Source organism: Lissotriton helveticus (genome assembly GCF_964261635.1).
Source record: "Lissotriton helveticus chromosome 1_1 unlocalized genomic scaffold, aLisHel1.1 SUPER_1_unloc_5, whole genome shotgun sequence".
Lineage (NCBI taxonomy): Eukaryota > Metazoa > Chordata > Amphibia > Caudata > Salamandridae > Lissotriton > Lissotriton helveticus.
Genome location: NW_027611692.1, coordinates 2982482 through 3002567, shown reverse-complemented (window position 1 = coordinate 3002567; position 20086 = coordinate 2982482). Strand labels below are relative to the sequence as shown.

At 46.8% G+C, this 20086-nt stretch overlaps 1 protein-coding gene and 1 long non-coding RNA gene across 3 annotated transcripts in view; one reads left to right on the top strand and one right to left on the bottom strand.

Moving 5' to 3' along the window:
* The window catches only part of LOC144806148 (uncharacterized), a 1180470-nt gene that overhangs the window by 606765 nt on the left and 553619 nt on the right, over window positions 1-20086 (bottom strand). The gene's annotated exons all lie outside the window — the stretch shown is intronic.
* LOC144806145 (uncharacterized) overlaps window positions 1-20086 on the top strand; it is a 196750-nt gene that overhangs the window by 144357 nt on the left and 32307 nt on the right. Inside the window, exon 1 of one of the 2 annotated variants that reach the window (XM_078672578.1) lies at window positions 6325-6457. The exons of the other annotated variant lie outside the window; for it this stretch is intronic. The gene's annotated coding sequence lies outside the window, so the exon portion shown is untranslated. Of the gene's footprint in view, window positions 1-6324; window positions 6458-20086 lie in introns of those variants that run through there. 2 annotated transcript variants of the gene reach the window in all.

Sequence of the window (20086 nt, the reverse complement as noted above, 5' to 3'; positions counted from 1 at the left end):
AGGTTGGGTTTGTGAGAGAGTGCTTAGTGTTCACTCGCCAGCCGTCTGCAGGTCCTGCTGTAGAGTCTAGAATAGGTTGGGTTTGTGAGAGAGTGCTTAGTGTTCACTCACCAGCCGTCTGCAGGTTCCTGCTGGAGAGTCTAGAATAGGTTGGGTTTGTGAGAGAGTGCTTAGTGTTCACTCGCCAGCCGTCTGCAGGTCCTGCTGGAGAGAGTTAAGAATAGGTTGGGTTTGTGAGAGAGTGCTTAGTGTTCACTCGCCAGCCTTCTGCAGGTCCTGCTGGAGAGAGTCTTCAATAGGTTGGGTTTGTGAGAGAGTGCTTAGTGTTCACTCGCCAGCCGTCTGCAGGTCCTGCTGGAGAGAGTCTAGAATAGGTTGGGTTTGTGAGAGAGTGCTTTGTGTTCACTCACCAGCCGTCTGCGGGTCCTGCTGGAGAGAGTAAAATAGGTTGGGTTTGTGAGAGAGTGCTTAGTGTTCACTCGCCAGCCGTCTGCGGGTCCTGATGGAGGGAGTCTAGAATAGGTTGGGTTTGTGAGAGAGTGCTTAGTGTTCACTCGCCAGCCGTCTGCGGGTCCTGATGGAGGGAGTCTAGAATAGGTTGGGTTTGTGAGAGAGTGCTTAGTGTTCACTCGCCAGCCGTCTGCAGGTTCTGCTGGAGAGAGTCTAGAATAGGTTGGGTTTGATAGGGAGAGAGTCACGGTATGGCTGACCTTTTCCACGGAGGGGCACTGTTAGCACATAAATTTACACACTCTTGCTAGTAATACTAACAGTGTTGATCAGGGCTTGGGATCACCATCACCACTCCTTTGTAAAGTTTACATGTTTCCATTACTACAATGTTTTACATCTTAAACCTTGATTTGATTTACAAACCTGTGCTGGATATAGCCATCGGCAGCCCATCTGGACATAGTAGGAGGGGCCTGATCCAGTCACTTATTGCGATCAGTGAGGATGATTAAGTGGTGATGAACAGGTTCGACATTGAAATCCATCGGCTTTGAGTATCTCTGCCCTTCCCTTTATGATTTGACCAACCAACAGTGTTACATCAGGCCCCTCACACCTCTCCGATGAGGAACACCCTAGACCAGTGGTCTTAACACCTTTTATTACCACCCCTCCCCTTCCTACCAGCAATCATAGGGCGCCCCTTAGAATTTTTCACAATTATTCTATTCAAGTGACAATGTTTAAATATGTCTAGACTCATTTAAGCATTGCAGTTAAGTTCTGTTTTAAACATGCAATCAAATGCATGATTGCCCAACATACTGTTCTAGTCAGGCAGGCCTTACATTAGCTTAATAGCCTGCTGACGAGGGCCTGCGGCTCGGGCCTAAACCTCAGGTTCAGGGCCTTTAACAACCGGTATACCCTGAGGCAGAAAGGCTATAAAGCTATTAGAATATTCCACCCACTGAGGGTAGAATGTTCTAAATTAAAAAGGAAGAAACATGAAGACAAACATTGGAACTTTGGAGCTCAGGACAGATATTGGTCTCAGGCTCACTGGGCCACGGTATTCAAGCTAGCCTGGCTGATGAGGAGCGATACCTCAAAACTAATCCTAGGATGCTTGTTTCTAGTCCAGGGAGGACCTGCCTTGGCAGTTAGGGCTGGATTGTTTCCATGAGGAGCAGGGTCAAGACGAATTTGTACATTGCCTGCACGCAGACACTCCAGCACGCAGTGGTCTGACATCCCTTGCGCGGTGTCCATCTCGAGACCAAGACGGGCTCCTTCATTCTCTCACACCAGGTAATAGGGTTGGTTTTATCTTAGGGGGATTCTTGGCTGTACACATACATACATGCTAGGTTCATTTAGGTACATCTAGTTAGTGTTTGCATTGTAGAGCGCGCATTATTACTGTTATGTTTTTATAAGCTTGCATATGTTCATTGTTTTAGCACTATGGTAGAAATCTACCATCCATTTACTCTGTTGGTGCTTATAATCGTTTATATCTGTTTCTGTCTTATGGTTGTTTCAGCACACATATTTTTAACTGGAATGATGCTTGTTCAATAAATGCTTCTTGAAATGTCCCCACTGTTTATTCTGTGTATCTCTCTGAGACAAAGTGAGCACGAGTGACTGAGCGAAAAGTTCTGTACTTTTTTCATGATACCTGATGGGACAGAGAAGTCATGTTCGATAGTTGCCAGAAACTATTCCGTCCTTCGTAAGAGGAGTTCCTAGTGGCACTGTGAGCTTGCTGGTATAAAGGCGAACATACCCGGTGGGGGTGTCTGGCATCAGTCTGGACCCCAATCCCACAGTTTATGTTGTCTTAACGTGCAGATCCTCTATAGATTTAAAGGAACTACACAACAGCGTACGTGAGTCAGAGATATCAAACTGGACCAAGGGGGGCTGCAGACAAAACATGGGGACTGTATCAACCTAGAAAAACAATTATATCAGCAATGACGTCCAGTACCAGCTCTTTGATGCAGTCATCTTTGTGAGTGTCATGTTGTAAGATATTTTTATCCCTGTACTGGCACTATTTCATATTTAATGTCTTTTTATTAAATTATTGTAAATGTTTTAAGTACTTTTATGCAAAATAAAGTATTGAATTGATTGAGAGAGGGAAGTGGTCAACAACGCAACAAACAAAGAGACAGTCCCAAGTATCAATGCCTGACAGTGGCCGCCGCAAACGTAATATTTTAAGAGGCCTTTGTGCTCTTAAACCAGAAACTCTAAACCTAATTTAGGCCACAATTTCAATCTTGTTCAAAGATGTAAAACCATATTAAATATAAGAAATTTACCACAGATATAGGAAAACTAGCAAGCTTTCCTTATAATTTTTGCTTTGACACGTGAACTATGCCACACACTTTATTTGATCTAGTGCATAAAACTGTGTGATATTTTTCCCTGTTTGCTTTGCTATGAACCGCGCTGTGCATTTGAAAAAACCCAATAAAGTTCTTAAAAATTGTACCACTGACCAATATTCTCTTTTATTCCATGAAATGCAATCTGTCACTTACAGTTGTCAGCTTTCTGTAAATACTTGTAGTCCTCAATATCAGGTTTTGGAAGATGCTCACGTGAAGTGAAGCTATAACTACTTTTCTAGCAGCAACCAAGTGTGAGGCCTGCACTTGAATGAGCGTATCCTGAAAACATCCACAGAGCTGCCAAGGTTTCTGATTGCGTATGTGTGACATTTTCATAATTTCAGTGCAATTATGGGTGACATTTCAATGATTATGTGTGACACTTAAAATCAAGCAATGAAACATGTAGGGAAACATAAATATCAGAAATTACACCCATTTGAGTAACGAGAAACTCTAAGAAGTCACTGAAGACACAAATTCATCTCATATTTTTTCATGCCTGTTTCATTCTCTCTCTCTTGAGGATGTAACAAGTTCCCCTACATGCATAACATTTCTGTCCATTTCAAATGAGTGAGATATAAATTAGGAAAACTATGCCTATGTCTCATTTTGGTGTAAACTAATTGGAATTATGGCCTACTACTGTTAAAACATATGCCTGCAGCGGTCAGAGAGAACTTCAGTACAGACTCAGGGCCCGATTCTCAAAGGTAAACTGAGACGAAAGTCTACCTTTACAACTTTCGATATTCACAAAGGGCATTTACGAGTAGTAAAGTTAGACTTTTTCTCAGTTTAACTTAAGTTTTCACTCAGTTATACTTAAGACCAAAACTTAAATTAAACTGAGACAAAAGTCTAACTTTACTACACGTAAATACCTTTTGTGAGTACCAAAAGTTGCGACTTCCGTCTCAGTTTACATTTGTGAATCGGGCCCTAAGTGCGGGCCTCTCCCAGGCTGCCAGTTCACAAGTGCCTGGGGGAATGTGTCTGCCCATCGGAGCGCTTCACTGGTGACGTGGCAGTGGTGCGTGTGCTGAGGCCCCGGCTCAGGGCTGCTGTCCACCTGCATGAGAGTCTGCTGGCTGCAGACATAAAGTCGTCTGAGTTGTCACTCTGATATCTGGCGCTAGGATGCAGCAGACACTTGACCTGACTATGGCAGGCTCAAGCACACCAGGAAAGAGTACATTCACTGCTGCTGCCTGCTGCAAAGCTGATGGCCCTTTTGGGATATGCTGGAATGTCTGCCTCGCTGCAATTATGAATAAGCGTGGCAAGCCTTGCCAGAACATATCAGCAGGCAAAGTGCAGCCTCATGGATCCACGTGTGCCTAGCTCTGTCTGCAGCTGATGGCAGTTACGTTATCAACATTTGAGGACCAGCTACGCACGCCGATAAGACACAGGCTGACTCAGCTTCTAATAATAATTTTGGATTCTTTTTGCCTTCCTCAGAACCCAGACCAGAGTAAAATCGACAACATAATGCAAACGCCCCCCTCCCCAGGATTGGGGCTAGAGGACATAAATACCGGTTGTGGCAGGCACTATTGTGATAGAGCAAGCCACGGACCGACTGGACACCGAAACCGGCCCTGGCCTCGGCTCCCTAACATATTTCTTTCCTGTCCCCATGTCCCTTCCCCTCGTGTTCTCCCTCATCCTCCTTCCCTGATCATTTGCGGGATCTTCTGAGCCACATCACCTCTATCTAGAGGGTTTATTTCATTTACTGTTTTTCCTGTTTTCAATGTCTTCTCACAAGTTCTAGTTTACACAGTATCTTGGACTCTGTGGAATCGATAAACTTTCATACCTATTATATGCTCATTGTATATGAAAAATCAATAAAGATTCGAGGTATTTAAAAAAAGACACAGGGAGTGGTGTCACTTAACATTTGACTTTGACAAATCCAAAGGAAGAGACATTACTGAATTTATAGACATGATCAGAACACATGTAAAGTGATGAAATTGCAACCAAGTCTCACTAAAATAAACATTCAATTTAACATTCTACTGAACTGTGTGCAGTAGTCATGGTGAAATATGAGAAACGTTTGCCACCAAAAAGTGGGACTGAGGGTCTGCTCTGTGCAGAATAGTCATGTGTGAAGTTCTAGTTAATCCCCATAGTTTGGAAGAATGGGCCAGGTTTGAGTGAGACTTCAGACCGACCTTCAAATGTGTTAGTGTCACTCATGATGAGTGAGGCTTGAGGGCTCTGATGTAGGCACGTCCGAAATAATGTCACTGTCGAGGCACTCAAGGCTTCTTGCATGACAATGCTACAAAGAGTTGACGCACTCACTAATCAATGGTGTATTGATGACGAGCGTACTGTGATATAGGGGCCTATGTGAAGGAGTAGAATATTTTCGAGTAATGAAATGCCCCTCCCCTGTTCCTCAGACCAGTAACACCCACTCATTTTTATGATACAATATAAACTGTGTGAGAAACTTCTGGTTCATACTTGGTTGCCCTATCTTAGGAATTAATTGTTTCAAAGATTTCTTGCTTTATTTTTTGTCAGTGAATCTTTGTTGAGAGAGGATGGTGGTTACTGGAAACAAAAAAACAAAGCCTGGAAGAGACCGCTATCTTAATATTTTAGGAGACAGCTGTGCTCTTAAATCAGAAACTCAAAACCTAATTAGGGCCTACATTTCAGTCTTGTTTGAGGATATAAAACCGTATCAAATATAAGGAATAAGCCACAGACACAAGAAAATTAGAAATAAGCTCCTTCAATTGTCGCTTTGACACATGACCTATGCCTCATTGTCACTGATCTGGTGTCTTAAACTCCATGGTATTTACCTCTGTTTACTTTGCTATCTAGGACGTTGTGGATTTGAACAACTGCAAATAAATTATTTAAAAGAATAAATAAGCTGCCCAGTTTAATTGGAAAACTGACCGATATGCTCATATATTCATTGAAATACAGATACATTCATTGAAATACAGATATATTCATTGAAATACAGATATATTCAATGAAATACAGATATATTCATTGAAATACGGACTGTCGCTTCCAGTTGTCACCTTTCTGTAAATACTCTTAAGTCCTATACAACAATGTTTGGAAGATGCTCATCTGAAGTGAAGCTATAAATGCTTTTTTACAGCAGCAGCCAAGGGTGAGGCCCTGTACTTGAACTGTCTGACCCTTAAAAACATTCCCGTCTGAGACATCTGAAATCCCAGGTCTTTACAGGTATAAATGCTTGTTTATGTAAAATGTATTCACTGCTGGAGCCTGGAGGCGGTGGTTCCGTCAGCGGCCACCAGAGGGCGCTCCTCGCCTGCTGATGAAACCCACTGAGCTGCACTTTGAATGAAAAAGAGAAGGGTTTCCTCTTCCGGGTCAGCGGTGGCAGAGACAGCACCAGCAGCGGGGGTGACATCACTTTTTCCCTGTGCTCAGTGTCCAGCCTGTTGCAGAGGAGGAAGGGACCCTGTCTGTCTGTGTTTGCAGTTACCCTCATCTACAGACCCTCACAGACCCCCCCTCAGACCCCAGATCTGCCCCCCAGGAGGAGGAGAGAGCCTGGACAGGTTTCTGCTCAGGTAGGAGAGCTGCCAACTCACTTGGCTGCAATTTATGAATCCATGGATCAGATCCCCCCCCCCCTGGCATTCATGGGGAGGTCAGGAGAGCTCAGCTCTTCCTGCTGTTGAGGCTGAGTGGGGAGCGGAGGAGGTGAGGCCTGCCCAGGGTCAGAGGAGGAGAGGCCTGTCAAGGGGTGAAGAGGAGGAGAGGCCTTTCCAGGGGTGCAGAGGAGGAGAGGCCTGTCCCGGTGCGTGCAGAGGAGGAGAGGCCTTTTCAGGGGTGCAGAGGAGGAGAGGCCTTTCCAGGGGTGCAGAGGAGGAGAGGCCTGTCCCGGTGCGTGCAGGGGAGGAGAGGCCTTTTCAGGGGTGCAGAGGAGGAGAGGCCTGTCCAGGGGAGCAGAGGAGGTGAGGCCTGTCCAGGGGTGCAGAGGAGGAGAGGCCTGTCCAGGGGAGCAGAGGATGTGAGGCCTGTCCAGGGGTGCAGAGGAGGTGAGGCCTGTCCAGGGGTGCAGAGGAGGCGAGGCCTGTGAGGCCTGTCCAGGAGTGCAGAGGAGGCGAGGCCTGTCCAGGGGAGCAGAGGAGGTGAGGCCAGGGGTGCAGATGAGGTGAGGCCTGTCCAGGGGTGCAGAGGAGGTGTGGCCTGTCCATGTGTGCCAAGGAGGTAAGGCCTGTCCAGGGGTGCAGAGGAGGTGAGGCATGTCCAGGGGTGCAGAGGAGGTGTGGCCTGTCCATGTGTGCAAAGGAGGTAAGGCCTGTCCAGGTGGGCAGAGGAGGAGAGGCCTGTCCAGGGGTGCAGAGGAGGAGAGGCCTGTCTAGGGGTGCACAGGCCTGTCCAGGAGTGCAGAGGAGGCGAGGCCTGTCCAGGGGAGCAGAGGAGGTGAGGCCAGGGGTGCAGATGAGGTGAGGCCTGTCCAGGGGTGCAGATGAGGTGAGGCCTGTCCAGGGGTGCAGAGGAGGCGAGGCATGTCCAGGGGTGCAGAGGAGGTGTGGCCTGTCCATGTGTGCAAAGGAGGTAAGGCCTGTCCAGGTGGGCAGAGGAGGTGAGGCATGTCCAGGGGTGCAGAGGAGGTGTGGCCTGTCTAGCGGTGCATAGGAGGAGAGGCCTGTCCAGGGGTGCAGAGGAGGTGAGGCCTGTCAAGGGGTGCAAAGGAGGTGAGGCCTGTCCAGGGGTGCAGGCCTGTCATGGGGTGCAGAGGAGGTGAGGCCTGTCCAGGGGTCAGAGGAGGTGAGGCCTGTCCAGGGGGCAGAGGAGGAGAGGCCTTTCCAGGGGTGCAGAAGAGGTGAGGCCTGTCCAGGGGTGCAGAGGAGGAGAGGCCTGTCCAGGGAAGCAGAGGAGGTGAGGCCTGTCCAAGGGTGCAGAGGAGGAGAGGCCTGTCCAGGGGTGCAGAGGAGGAAAGGCCTGTCCTGTAGTGCAGAGGAGGAGAGGCCTGTCCAGGGGTGCAGAGGAGGCGAGGCCTGTGAGGCCTGTCCAAGAGTGCAGAGGAGGCGAGGCCTGTCCAGGGGAGCAGAGGAGGTGAGGCCAGGGGTGCAGATGAGGTGAGGCCTGTCCAGGGGTGCAGATGAGGTGAGGCCTGTCCAGGGGTGCAGAGGAGGTGAGGCATGTCCAGGGGTGCAGAGGAGGTGTGGCCTGTCCATGTGTGCAAAGGAGGTAAGGCCTGTCCAGGTGGGCAGAGGAGGTGAGGCATGTCAAGGGGTGCAAAGGAGGTGAGGCCTGTCCAGGGGTGCAGGCCTGTCCAGGGGTGCAGAGGAGGTGAGGCCTGTCCAGGGGTCAGAGGAGGTGAGGCCTGGCCTGGGGTGCAGAGGAGGTAAGGCCTGTCCAGGTGGGCAGAGGAGGAGAGGCCTGTCCAGGGGTGCAGAGGAGGAGAGGCCTGTCTAGGGGTGCACAGGCCTGTCCAGGAGTGCAGAGGAGGCGAGGCCTGTCCAGGGGAGCAGAGGAGGTGAGGCCAGGGGTGCAGATGAGGTGAGGCCTGTCCAGGGGTGCAGATGAGGTGAGGCCTGTCCAGGGGTGCAGAGGAGGCGAGGCATGTCCAGGGGTGCAGAGGAGGTGTGGCCTGTCCATGTGTGCAAAGGAGGTAAGGCCTGTCCAGGTGGGCAGAGGAGGTGAGGCATGTCCAGGGGTGCAGAGGAGGTGTGGCCTGTCTAGCGGTGCATAGGAGGAGAGGCCTGTCCAGGGGTGCAGAGGAGGTGAGGCCTGTCAAGGGGTGCAAAGGAGGTGAGGCCTGTCCAGGGGTGCAGGCCTGTCATGGGGTGCAGAGGAGGTGAGGCCTGTCCAGGGGTCAGAGGAGGTGAGGCCTGTCCAGGGGGCAGAGGAGGAGAGGCCTTTCCAGGGGTGCAGAAGAGGTGAGGCCTGTCCAGGGGTGCAGAGGAGGAGAGGCCTGTCCAGGGAAGCAGAGGAGGTGAGGCCTGTCCAAGGGTGCAGAGGAGGAGAGGCCTGTCCAGGGGTGCAGAGGAGGAAAGGCCTGTCCTGTAGTGCAGAGGAGGAGAGGCCTGTCCAGGGGTGCAGAGGAGGCGAGGCCTGTGAGGCCTGTCCAAGAGTGCAGAGGAGGCGAGGCCTGTCCAGGGGAGCAGAGGAGGTGAGGCCAGGGGTGCAGATGAGGTGAGGCCTGTCCAGGGGTGCAGATGAGGTGAGGCCTGTCCAGGGGTGCAGAGGAGGTGAGGCATGTCCAGGGGTGCAGAGGAGGTGTGGCCTGTCCATGTGTGCAAAGGAGGTAAGGCCTGTCCAGGTGGGCAGAGGAGGTGAGGCATGTCCAGGGGTGCAGAGGAGGTGTGGCCTGTCTAGCGGTGCAGAGGAGGAGAGGCCTGTCCAGGGGTGCAGAGGAGGTGAGGCCTGTCAAGGGGTGCAAAGGAGGTGAGGCCTGTCCAGGGGTGCAGGCCTGTCCAGGGGTGCAGAGGAGGTGAGGCCTGTCCAGGGGTCAGAGGAGGTGAGGCCTGGCCTGGGGTGCAGAGGAGGTGAGGCCTGTCCAGGGGGCAGAGGAGGAGCGGCCTTTCAGGGGTGCAGAGGAGGTGAGGCCTGTCCAGGGGTCAGAGGAGGTGAAGCCTGTCCAGGGGTGCAGAGGAGGTGAGGCCTGTCCAGGGGTGCAGAGGGGGAGAGGCCTGTCCAGGGGTGCAGATGAAGTGAGGCCTGTCCTGTGTTTGGGTGGTTCAAAGGAGGTGGGGCCCTCTCCAGGAGGGATGCAGTGGAGATGAGACCTGTTTGTCAGGGCAGGGTGATCGAGAGCTGAGTTTAAGTTTGTTAATTGTTGTTCCAAGAGATTTGTGGAATGAGTGTAAGTTGTTTGTAAACTGGCTAATTGAAGAGCCACAGAGTGAAGCGCCTCCAAATATTTTATTATATATTACAAGAGATTATTGTAGATTTGCAGACAATATTGCAAAGTCGAAGACCGGGTAAAAGAGGACGCATCATTTAGCGTTGCATCCAGATGTTAGTGCACATATCCAGCAAAATGTGAGGGGCTGCAGACCAACATTCTGGATGAGATTTTGTTGTAACCAAAGTACTCTAGTGACAATTTTATTACTAAGCAGAAGAAGATCAAAATAAAAATAATGATGGCTCAGACAAAAATTTTCCAAACGGGTGACGAAAGTGGTTCTCACGGATTGTATTCTTGTTTTGATTCTGGGTTTGTTGCTGGTGTGAATTTGGATATGCACGGCGTTGGTGTGCAAAATAATGATGTTCAGTATGTGCAAGGAGGAAATGTTGTTCCTCTGGGTCAGGGCCGGACTGGGAACCCAAACCAGGCCTGAGAATTTTGACGGACCAACTCCCTGCCTCTTTTGTTGCTGGGGGGTGATATAGCAACACCACAGCAAAACTAGCCCCCAGTGACCAATATGTTTCCCGGCACTGAACAATCGGTCCCCACTGTTCCAGCCTCCCGGGGAAACACCAGAAACCCATTACGGCCAGTGCGGCACCGCTTAGGGTATAGGTTTTACTAACAGTGGCGATTTAAATACCTCAAACACTAATAATGTGCAGAATAAGACATGATCTGTGCGATGTTTGCAGGAACCTGGGAAACTGAAACATGAATTAGATGGCACCAAATGGGATGTCTCAGTGAATGGTCCCAGCCCAACTGGCCTCTGTGCCGAGCATGCAGAATCAAAGGCAGGTATATTGGAACACACATTCAGTCCAGATAGTCCCACAGCCCAGTGCAGAATAGAACACCAAATTCTCAACAAATGAGAAATTTCCTAGTTATCACAAAGGAAAGTTTAAATTCTATTAAGGACGCGGAGGCGAGGGTTATGCATGACCTTTCTTCATTTTATTAACAGCAAGTTAGAAGAAACAGAAAAAACACAGGCTGCCAACTACATATCCCATGAAGCACAACAGTAACCATGGGATCCAGTCCACCAATCGTAGTCCAGCCGAATACATAAAGCAGCTCCCTCGACGAAGTCCGTCCTCTTTCGTCGCTGCAGGAAGTTAAGTCGTCCCCAGATTAATCAGTCTTCTGATCAGATCCTAGGGCAACAGAAAACGAAGAGAAGAACCACAGAGCAAGATAAAATGCAAATGCAAAAGTACTATCAGTAGCATAACCAAAAGAGAAATAGAACGTCCAAATGTACAGAACAAGATCAATGCACAAAATACCATAAATATAAGAAAACATTACTCTCCTGATATGTAGAAATACTAAATCCAGCAAGACCTCCAAGCATAAGGGAGGGAGGCTCGAAAAGCCAGGGTGGGATAATCCTCGACTCCGTGTCCTTAATAGAATTGAAACTTTCCTTTGTGATAACTAGGAAATTTCTCATTCTATGTCAGGAAGCAGGGGCGAGGATTATGAAAGTTCAAATCTTACTCTCCACCAGCGCAACGGCTTCATGAATTGGTTTAATAGAATTTCTTAAAAGTAGATTCTGAAGACCCATCAGCTGCATTCATAATGTCCCCAACCTGCAACCTACCTGGACATCCTTGGAGGCCATTGCTCCCCTAGTAGAATGAGCCCCAAAATGTCTGACGTTAATATCAGATTCAGTCATAATCCATTTGACCCATCTAGCAATGGTAGGAGAGGATACCGCCTGAAACATTTTTTTAATGGCAATCAGAAGTTGCCGTTCACCCGGAGGACGAACCTCCAAAGTCAAACTTCATAAGATTTTAAACATCGAACAACACACAATTTCGGAGAATCTGGAAAAGCAGGATAGATTACTGACCTCGTACTCGATTTAGTTCTCCTGGAGATGGTAAAGGTAACACCTTCCGTGGAAAAAACACAGGCAGAAATATCAAGGGCCCTGACATCCGACACTCTCTTACAAGAAATAAGACACAGGAGGATAGCAAGTTTAGCTGAAATCTCTTTTTGGGAAAGGAAATCATTATCTTGCCAGGATAAAAGTAGACGAAGTACCACATTAACGTCCCAGAGGCCCAGGTAACAAGGCTCCGGGGGACGTGAAAGACGTATGCCTTTCAAAAGCTTACCAACCAATGGGTGCTCCCCAATCGGAGCCCCATCCACGAGAGAGTGACCAGCAGAAATGACCGGCCTAAAAGAGTTGATAGTGCCATAGGCTAATTTCTGATGAAAAAGTTCCGATAGGAAGTTCACAACTTCTGCAATGCAGGCGCCCCCGGATCCAGGTGTTTCGCCACACACCAACGAACCCATCTTCTCCAAGCTGATCTGTATCGCTTGGTAGTGCCGGGGGCCCAAGCCCGCTGGATAAGGAGTTCAGCTTCTCTTGAAAGCGAGACGTCAGTCCAACGTCTCCTGAAATCCTCCATGCCATAAGATGTAGATGGCCTTGGAGAACCAGGGGGTGAGGAAGTCCCAGAGGGTCTGAGGGGATGTTGTTGAAAGACAGCAACCAAAGAGGTCTGTCCCAAGATAATTCTAGAAGGGACGGAAACCAAATCTGGGCTCTCCAAATTGGAGTGATCAGGATCAGAGAGGCCCTCTGTCTGCGGACCTGGGCTGCAACCCTTTGGATGAAAAGGAAGGGTGGAAACGCGTAAGCTGGTATCCCCGACCAATCCTGAAGGAAAACGACCACTGCTTCCGCTCCCGGATCCGGTGTCCAGCTGAAGAAACGGGGAACCTGAGCGTTCCATCTGGAAGCAAAAAGATCAACTAGGGGAAGGCCCCAAAGGGACACAATCTGAGAGAACACTCCGGGATCCAGTCTCCAATTGCTGGCATCCCTGAAATTCCTGGAATTCCAGTCTGCCACACAATTCTGATCTCCCGGGAGATACTCCGCCGTCACCGAAATCTGACGTTGGAGGCAGTAATGCCAAAAATCCTTGGCGAGATCCGCCAGAATCTTGGAATGAGTACCTCCAAGGAGATTGATGTACCTCACCGCCGTCGTGTTGTCCATCCTGAGAAGGACACAACAGGACACTCGGTTGGTCGTGAAAGATCGAATGGCAAAGGAGCCCGCTAGGAGTTCCAGGCAATTGATATGGAGAAGGAGTTCCTCCTACGTCCACCGACCTCCCACCGATAGAGAGCCGCATCTGGCACCCCAGCCCAGGCGACTGGCATCCGATTCTATTACTAGATCCGGATGGGATCCGAAGATCGCTCTCCCATTCCAGGCCTCCATATGGTCCATCCACCAAAGAAGTTCCGCCCTGGCCTCCGAGGAAAGGGAGATCAGCTCCGAGTAAGTGAGACCCCTGCGCAGGTGGGAGGCCTTCAATCTCTGCAGGGCCCTGTAATGTAGAGGACCCGGAAAGATGGCTTGAATCGAGGACGTAACAAACCAACAATCCTGGCCAGCTGTCGCAGGGATATCCTGTCTCTGCGGAGAACCTGTCGAATCTCCTTCTTGATCTTTGAAATCTTCTGAGAAGGAAGATTCAAGGAGGCATCCCTCGTGTCGATGCAAAAGCCTAGAAAGATCATGCTCTGTTGGGGAACCAGGTCCGATTTCTGGACATTGATGGTGAACCCCAGATTCTGTAATAGGGATATTGTAATCTGTAAGTGAAGGAGAAGCTGATCCCTGGATTGGTCCATGAGCAGGATATCGTCCAGGTAAATTATTAGTCGAATACCCTTGGTGCGGAGATGTTCCACCACAGGACGAAGAAGCTTGGTAAAACACCAAGGAGCTGATGAGAGACCAAAGGGAAGGGTTTTGAATTTGTAAGTTTGACCCTTCCACTGGAATTGCAGGAACCTGCAATGGGGGGGGGGGGGGAATTGGAACTGACAGATACGCATCTTTGAGGTCTAACCGGACCAACCAATCGTTCTGGAGAAGAAGGTCCCTGAGCAGATGAATTCCCTCCATCTTGAAGTGCTGGTAAACTAACCACTCGTAGAAGGACCTGAGATTGATAACCGGTCAGAAGCCTTTTTCTTTCTTTTCTACCAGAATAATATTGCTTAAGAATCCGCACGGATGAAGATGGGAGAGAGCGATAGCACCTTTTGAAAGAAGATCTAGAACCTCGTGATCTATCAGATCGGTCTCTGAGTCTGAAAAAACCAAAGGGCGAGGATGAGATGTTTGGATGGGGGACCCGTAGAACTCTATGTGAAACCCTTGAACTGTCTCTAACACCCAAGGATCTGACGTTAAATCCGCACAGTTTGCTAGAAACAGAGAAATCCTGCCCCCAGACGAACAGGAGAGAGGATTTTCAAGCTTACCATTGAATCCTTGTGCATTCTTGTTGCCACCACGGCCTCTGCCTTGTCCGTTGCCTCCACAGGAAGGATAGAAGGTTCCTTGTCTGCCATCGTTCCATCCATTATTTCTTTTTGCCTGGGCTCTATTGGGACCTTGGTTTAATTTTCGGCCGGAAGAGCGACCCCTGCCTCGCCCGGCCCCCCCAAAAACCTTATCCAGGGCAGAAAAGGTGGCTACAAACTTTCCTAGCTCCTTAACGAAGGGATAACCAAAGAGCATACCTTGAGGTACTGAACCTGCCTCGGAGCCCCCTTTTTTGGATCCTTCATGTATTTAGCAAAAAATGTGCAGAGCTTGGGGTCCAACTCTGGGGCACTAGCAACGCCGTTTGGTAAAGACGGTCTAGGGCATTCTGACCTAAGGCGAGATCTCACCTATTGAGAAAGAGGCTGCCTAATCTTTGCGGCAACATAAACCGCCGTCTTCTTATCAGGTACCCATTTCAGAACTCCGAGGTCGAAAGATACAGGAAGGGTCAAACATATCCGCATGAACCTGAGCTCCATCACCAACATCAGAACAAGAAGAACGTGGACACCAAGACCTGCCCGAATCAAACATATCGTCAGAGGAATTGTCATCATCCTCAAACACCTCCTCATCTTCACCCTCTCCGTCTTTGGGAAACCTTTCATCAGGGTCCAAGTCTTTGGTGGACTCACCACCAGTTAATCCGGGTAAGTCTTCCTCCCGGTAGGGTGCGCTTCTTAGCGTGCGCGCACTCTTATGGAAGACCTCCGCGAGCTTGCTGAAGCCTTCCAGGTGCCCCGCGTCACGCTTAATGGCCTTACGTGGCACCACAGGGTGAATGCCACTAGGCCCCACTGTCTCCCAGGAAACCAGTGTAGTGTAGTTCCTATTTTCCCAATAGGCTCTGCGCATTGGAATAATATAGACAGCAGTTTAGACGTAGGACTGAGGTTATCTAGGTCTCTACTGACTATATTAAACTTAATTAATGTTGCCAGGTAGCTCAGAGGTCACTAGAAACTTTCTCGAGTGAACAAGGAGATGTTAACTTCCCTGAATAGACAAGAAGAGATTAGTTTCTGACAACCGTATATACATGACAACTTTGCTCCCTCAGAATAAGAGTGTATCTCCAGAGTCGTGTGAAAACAATAGACAACTATTTCACTCAGTCAATCGTGCATTCTCCAGAGTGCAGAGAAATAGAGAGACGGGCGTTTTCAATAATAGTTGTTATTTATTGAGCAGTCTTCTTTCTCATGCAAGAGAAATGAATTGCCACAGTTGCAATACTTATCATGAAGTAAATTGCGTACAGTAAATGGAGTATTATGAAATAATACTGTAAAAGCATTGATATGGTTTCTTAGCCATATGATACTTTAAAATGGTTAAAATATATACATACATAAAAACATTGACTACCGTACTCAACTGGTGCTTCTACTATATGCCTACCCCGGTGTACCTGACCTAAGCCTAATACGTGGGAAGGAGTAAGTGAGTAGCAGTTTAAGTTAAGTTGGTTGTTTTGCCAAGAATCTGAATCAAGAATTCTCTTAAGGTTTTAGTCAGCTCCGTACCTTGGTTTTTAGAATGAAGGAGGTCTTGTATCTCTCTCTCAGGACTCGATCTCCCAGTAACCCGCAAAGGTGACTGGAAACACCGGAGCTGGATTTCTCGGCAGGAGAAAAGACAGCGTCTCTCTCAGTGCGTCAATGGGAGGGTCGGCTTCCTTCGGCTCTCGCATCAGCTGGGCTTCGGGCAAGTAGATAGCCGCTCTGCTCCAAACCACCACCGTGTATTTGCTTAAGGCAACGTTGGTATATTTATACCTGGAAGGTGCCGTGTTTGACGTAAGGTTTGACATAAGACGTCACTAAGAACTAACAGTATGTTCTGGACTCCAGGAGTTCTTGCGCAAATCAAGACAAAAACAGGGGGAATTCCCGGGCTGCTGGAGGCTTGGATTTGTTTAAAGAACACGTTGTACTTTGTAGGAATCCATGGGAGTGGCCTTGCCGTATTAGGACTGCATTGGCTATGACTAAATATGGACATGATTCTTATGCCTTTATAAGGATATGTTTTGTTATAGCCACATAAGGGCATGAATCAGGAATATTTAATTAGGGTCCTAGATCGATTGACAACACCCACTCTACGTATTATGTCAATCATTACTAAAAATACAAAGCAATAGTAAACATATAACGATGCATGTGTTTTCCAACCCACCCCAAAATACATTGATTGCATTTGAAATGGTATATGGTATATACACGAAAAATGAGTATTATACTGTATGTTTCTTAAGCAGTTGTATCATTCAGATAATGCATATATAAATATCGGCTGAATGATTTGCGAAAATTACATTTATGAAATGGCTCTGAATACAGAAAAGAAGGTCGAGACCATTTCATCACATATTTATACAATACTGTACATATGCTAGAGGCTGAGGTAAAATATTGTCTCTAGAGTTCCTAAAAATAGAAGCTCTGTTCTCTAAGAATAGTTTTACTTTAAGCAGAGTACCATGTGCCAAAAAAAAGGTAAACATTTTGGAAATGTATAAATAATAATTTCGTTTTCAGGGGAAAAATAGTTCCAATTGTTTTCAGTAGTGTTGTTTATCAAAACTGAAGGCCGAACTCAGAGTTCAGGGAACGCTGTGTGCTCGTTGTTTTAAAAGTTATTCTCGTTGCTAGGAGAGAACATCATATCAGACAGGCTTGTGAAAAATTGGTCTACAACAGTAGGTGAAAGTTTGACCAAGTCCGAAAAAGCTGAAATTGTGCATATGTGAGAGTGATTGCTATCATCGATGTCTGGATCAGCAATGCTCTCAGAAGGTTGTACCTGTGTGGTGCTGCGTTCATCTCGTACTTCACCGCCACCTACTCGTAATGGTGAAGTCTCAATGAATGCCGTCATCAGAATAGGTAGCCGCTGGGGACAATACGTTGCATGAGTCGTTACCGGACCGAGCAAAGTATCGATATCCATTGGTACTGCTGATGGTAGTGTAAGACAGATGTCCAACACACATTCTTCTCCGCATAGCAGACATCGAAGCACAGGTAAGATGCAATCTTGCCAGATTGGTCTGAATGAAAGAAAGCAGGTTGCACTTAGATCTCTTAGCTGGGCTAATCCGAGCACTTTAGTGATTTGGTCCCGGTAGCGTATTGCTAGGATCATTTCTTCCATTGTAGCTAGGGTTTTGTCTGTGGCTTGGCTTGCCATATCGAAGCAGTAGGTGCAAAAATAAAATTCCTGCTACGAGTCCCAAAAGAAGAGGCAGGCCGCCAAATAATGAATGCACAAAATTCGGGAAGATGTTCAGGACTGCTTCAAATGGTCCTAATAGCCCTGAAAAATTGTCTTAAATACATGTACGATGCCACTGGTATGAAACATGTTAAAAATCTGACCTAACACTTCTATGAAATGTACGTGGCAATTTGGTGAAAATAGGGCATGTATCTCTGCCGCTGTTCTTGCAACCTGCAGATCGTACGTCTCTTTGGACGAGGTTAAAGGTACAGTTGTCTGTAAAAGAATAGACTTCATTCTGCTTAAAGTATCAATTCGAATAGAAGAGATATTCAGAGAAGGCCAAAGTATTGCCTCCATGTCTGGATTGCTGATAGGATACAATACTTGCATACAGCAATCGACCCTGGATGTGACGGTTACGATATAGGCTTTTCCGAGCACCATGCCACAACAGCTGTGGTCACTTATTAGAACGTAACTGCAGTTGGAAAGCTGTCTGGAAAAAGGCTCTATCTGTGTTGCAGGAGTGCCGTGCAGATGACATGAAAGGTTATTCGATGAACCTTCGCAGGCTCCATGCAAGTTAATACCTTGACACATAAGTGTACCGCTTAGTGATTGTTTACAATTGTTACCACTAAGGAATACCTCTTTATCTCTCCCACTCCAACATCTACGAGTGTAAGGTAATTTCCAGGTTGATTTGATGTATCCTTTACCCAACCTTTCATACAGGCCTGCTGGTATATATTTTTGGCAATACTTAAACTGGAAAGTTGTTATCGGAATTGTAATAATTCCGTGTATTATCCATTCAATGACAGGTCTCTCTGACATTGTCAATGGTAATCTCACAAGTTTTTCATTGCTCAAATCCGTATAGTCTGCTCCTTTTTGTGCCAAACTGAATTGTTTGTCAGTAAGGTTAAAGATAGAGAATAATGATGTTGTGTTGATTAGACGCCATGGCACGTAGCCTGAACGCAGGTTTTGCAACGTCCAGCCTAGCTGTACAATAGAACGTAATTGGGACTGACCATGTAGTAACATTAGCAAGTCCTGCTCTATTATATCAATAGCAGATGATACAATATTGTCCAATGAATAAATCCTGGAGGACAGAGTCGTTAACCCATTGTCCACTACAGAAAGTGATTTTTCCAAATTTATACGATCAATTTCTCGTATTTTTTCTGCAGTTTCAATTTGCATTACTTTCCAAGCTTCGTTGTAAGCAGCGTATATACCGGCATATATGAATCGTTTTTGACGCTGTTTGCAAGGTCCCATTATGAAATCTCGCAAGTCAGCACCGTCTTTAAGTAAAGTCAAGTGTTGCTTAATTTCTGGCAGTGTGGATTTCTGTAGCCATTCAAGGCAGAGTTTTCCTACACTATATGTTGTAACTATCCCTGGATGTTGTCTCTGGGAATATCTTGGGTCTGACCTGTTCTGTTTGAACCCCCGTGTTTTGTTCAGGAATCTATCTTGACAGTTATTAGTGTTTGTGGGCCAGATCATCCATTTTTTCCAATCAGGATTTGTTCTGTTTTGGTGTAAAATATGGGATACGCCTACCTTCATATCTGTAGTACTACTATCATCAGGTATGGGTGTTGGAATAGACGGTTTGTTTAAATCTTTAATCTTGGCTAAACCAAGACAGGTTGTCTGTTGAATGGTGTCATTCAGGAATATTATTTGTTCTGGGATCACGCAGGCTATAAATAATGCTTCTAGACCTTGTACCTGCCAGTCTTTTGTCCCCAGAAAGTTTTTGTTTCAATGTTATTTTTCCAAAATTCAAAACTAATTGTAGACATTTTATCATAACATTTTTCAGAATAAATCATTTTAGTATTTGTCAACATTGTTTTCATTCCTGTCTTATTTGTCATTTATAAAATAAAACGTTTCTGGATCACTGTGGTTAAACCCTGAGAAGTATGTGAATTTCTAAAAAAAAAAATTCGAGCTGCCCTTTGGCTGTGTTGGACAATGTTCCCATTGATTATAAGTTGAAACATTTCTAGGTTGAGCAGATTTATGCAAATAGTGATGACCATAGTGGTTAAAACAGTACATTTCTTCATAGTTCGATGAACCCTGTAAATAATCATGTTCTTTAAATTTTGCTGACATTACTAAATCTGTCATCATATTATTAATATTTTCAAAGTCCCAATCATCAGAGAAAGTACTTGGTGTCACAAAGTCACTTAAGGAAACCTTAAATTGATGAGGATATTTCAAGAGCTCAATCGGGCCATAGATGTCATACTCCGTTTTGTCCCATGCTACCCCACCGGGTATTGGATTGGCTGTGATGTTTACTGGTGACAGTTCTCTTTTCTCGATGTGAGAGGATCTGTGAGGCTTGAGGACCAAGTTGATGTTCTGACTTGCTGTGTCCATTGTACTATATTTTCCATCAATAAATCTACCTAAACATAAAACCATGATGAGCCAAAGGATGAGGAAAAGTACACCTAACACAATCCAAAATTCAATCCCTGGTGAAACCAGATATGTTTCTTTTAGTTGGTGAAAAAGTTCAGTAATTTTTTCTTTGAAAGTTTTTGTTGCTGGCATTTCTTCATGCTCGCTTGGATTATAAGAAAAGTCATCGAAGTTGACGAAGTAGCCAGATGCAGTTCTGTCAATTGTTGGAATTGTTCCGGATTTTCATTTGTCTTTGCATTT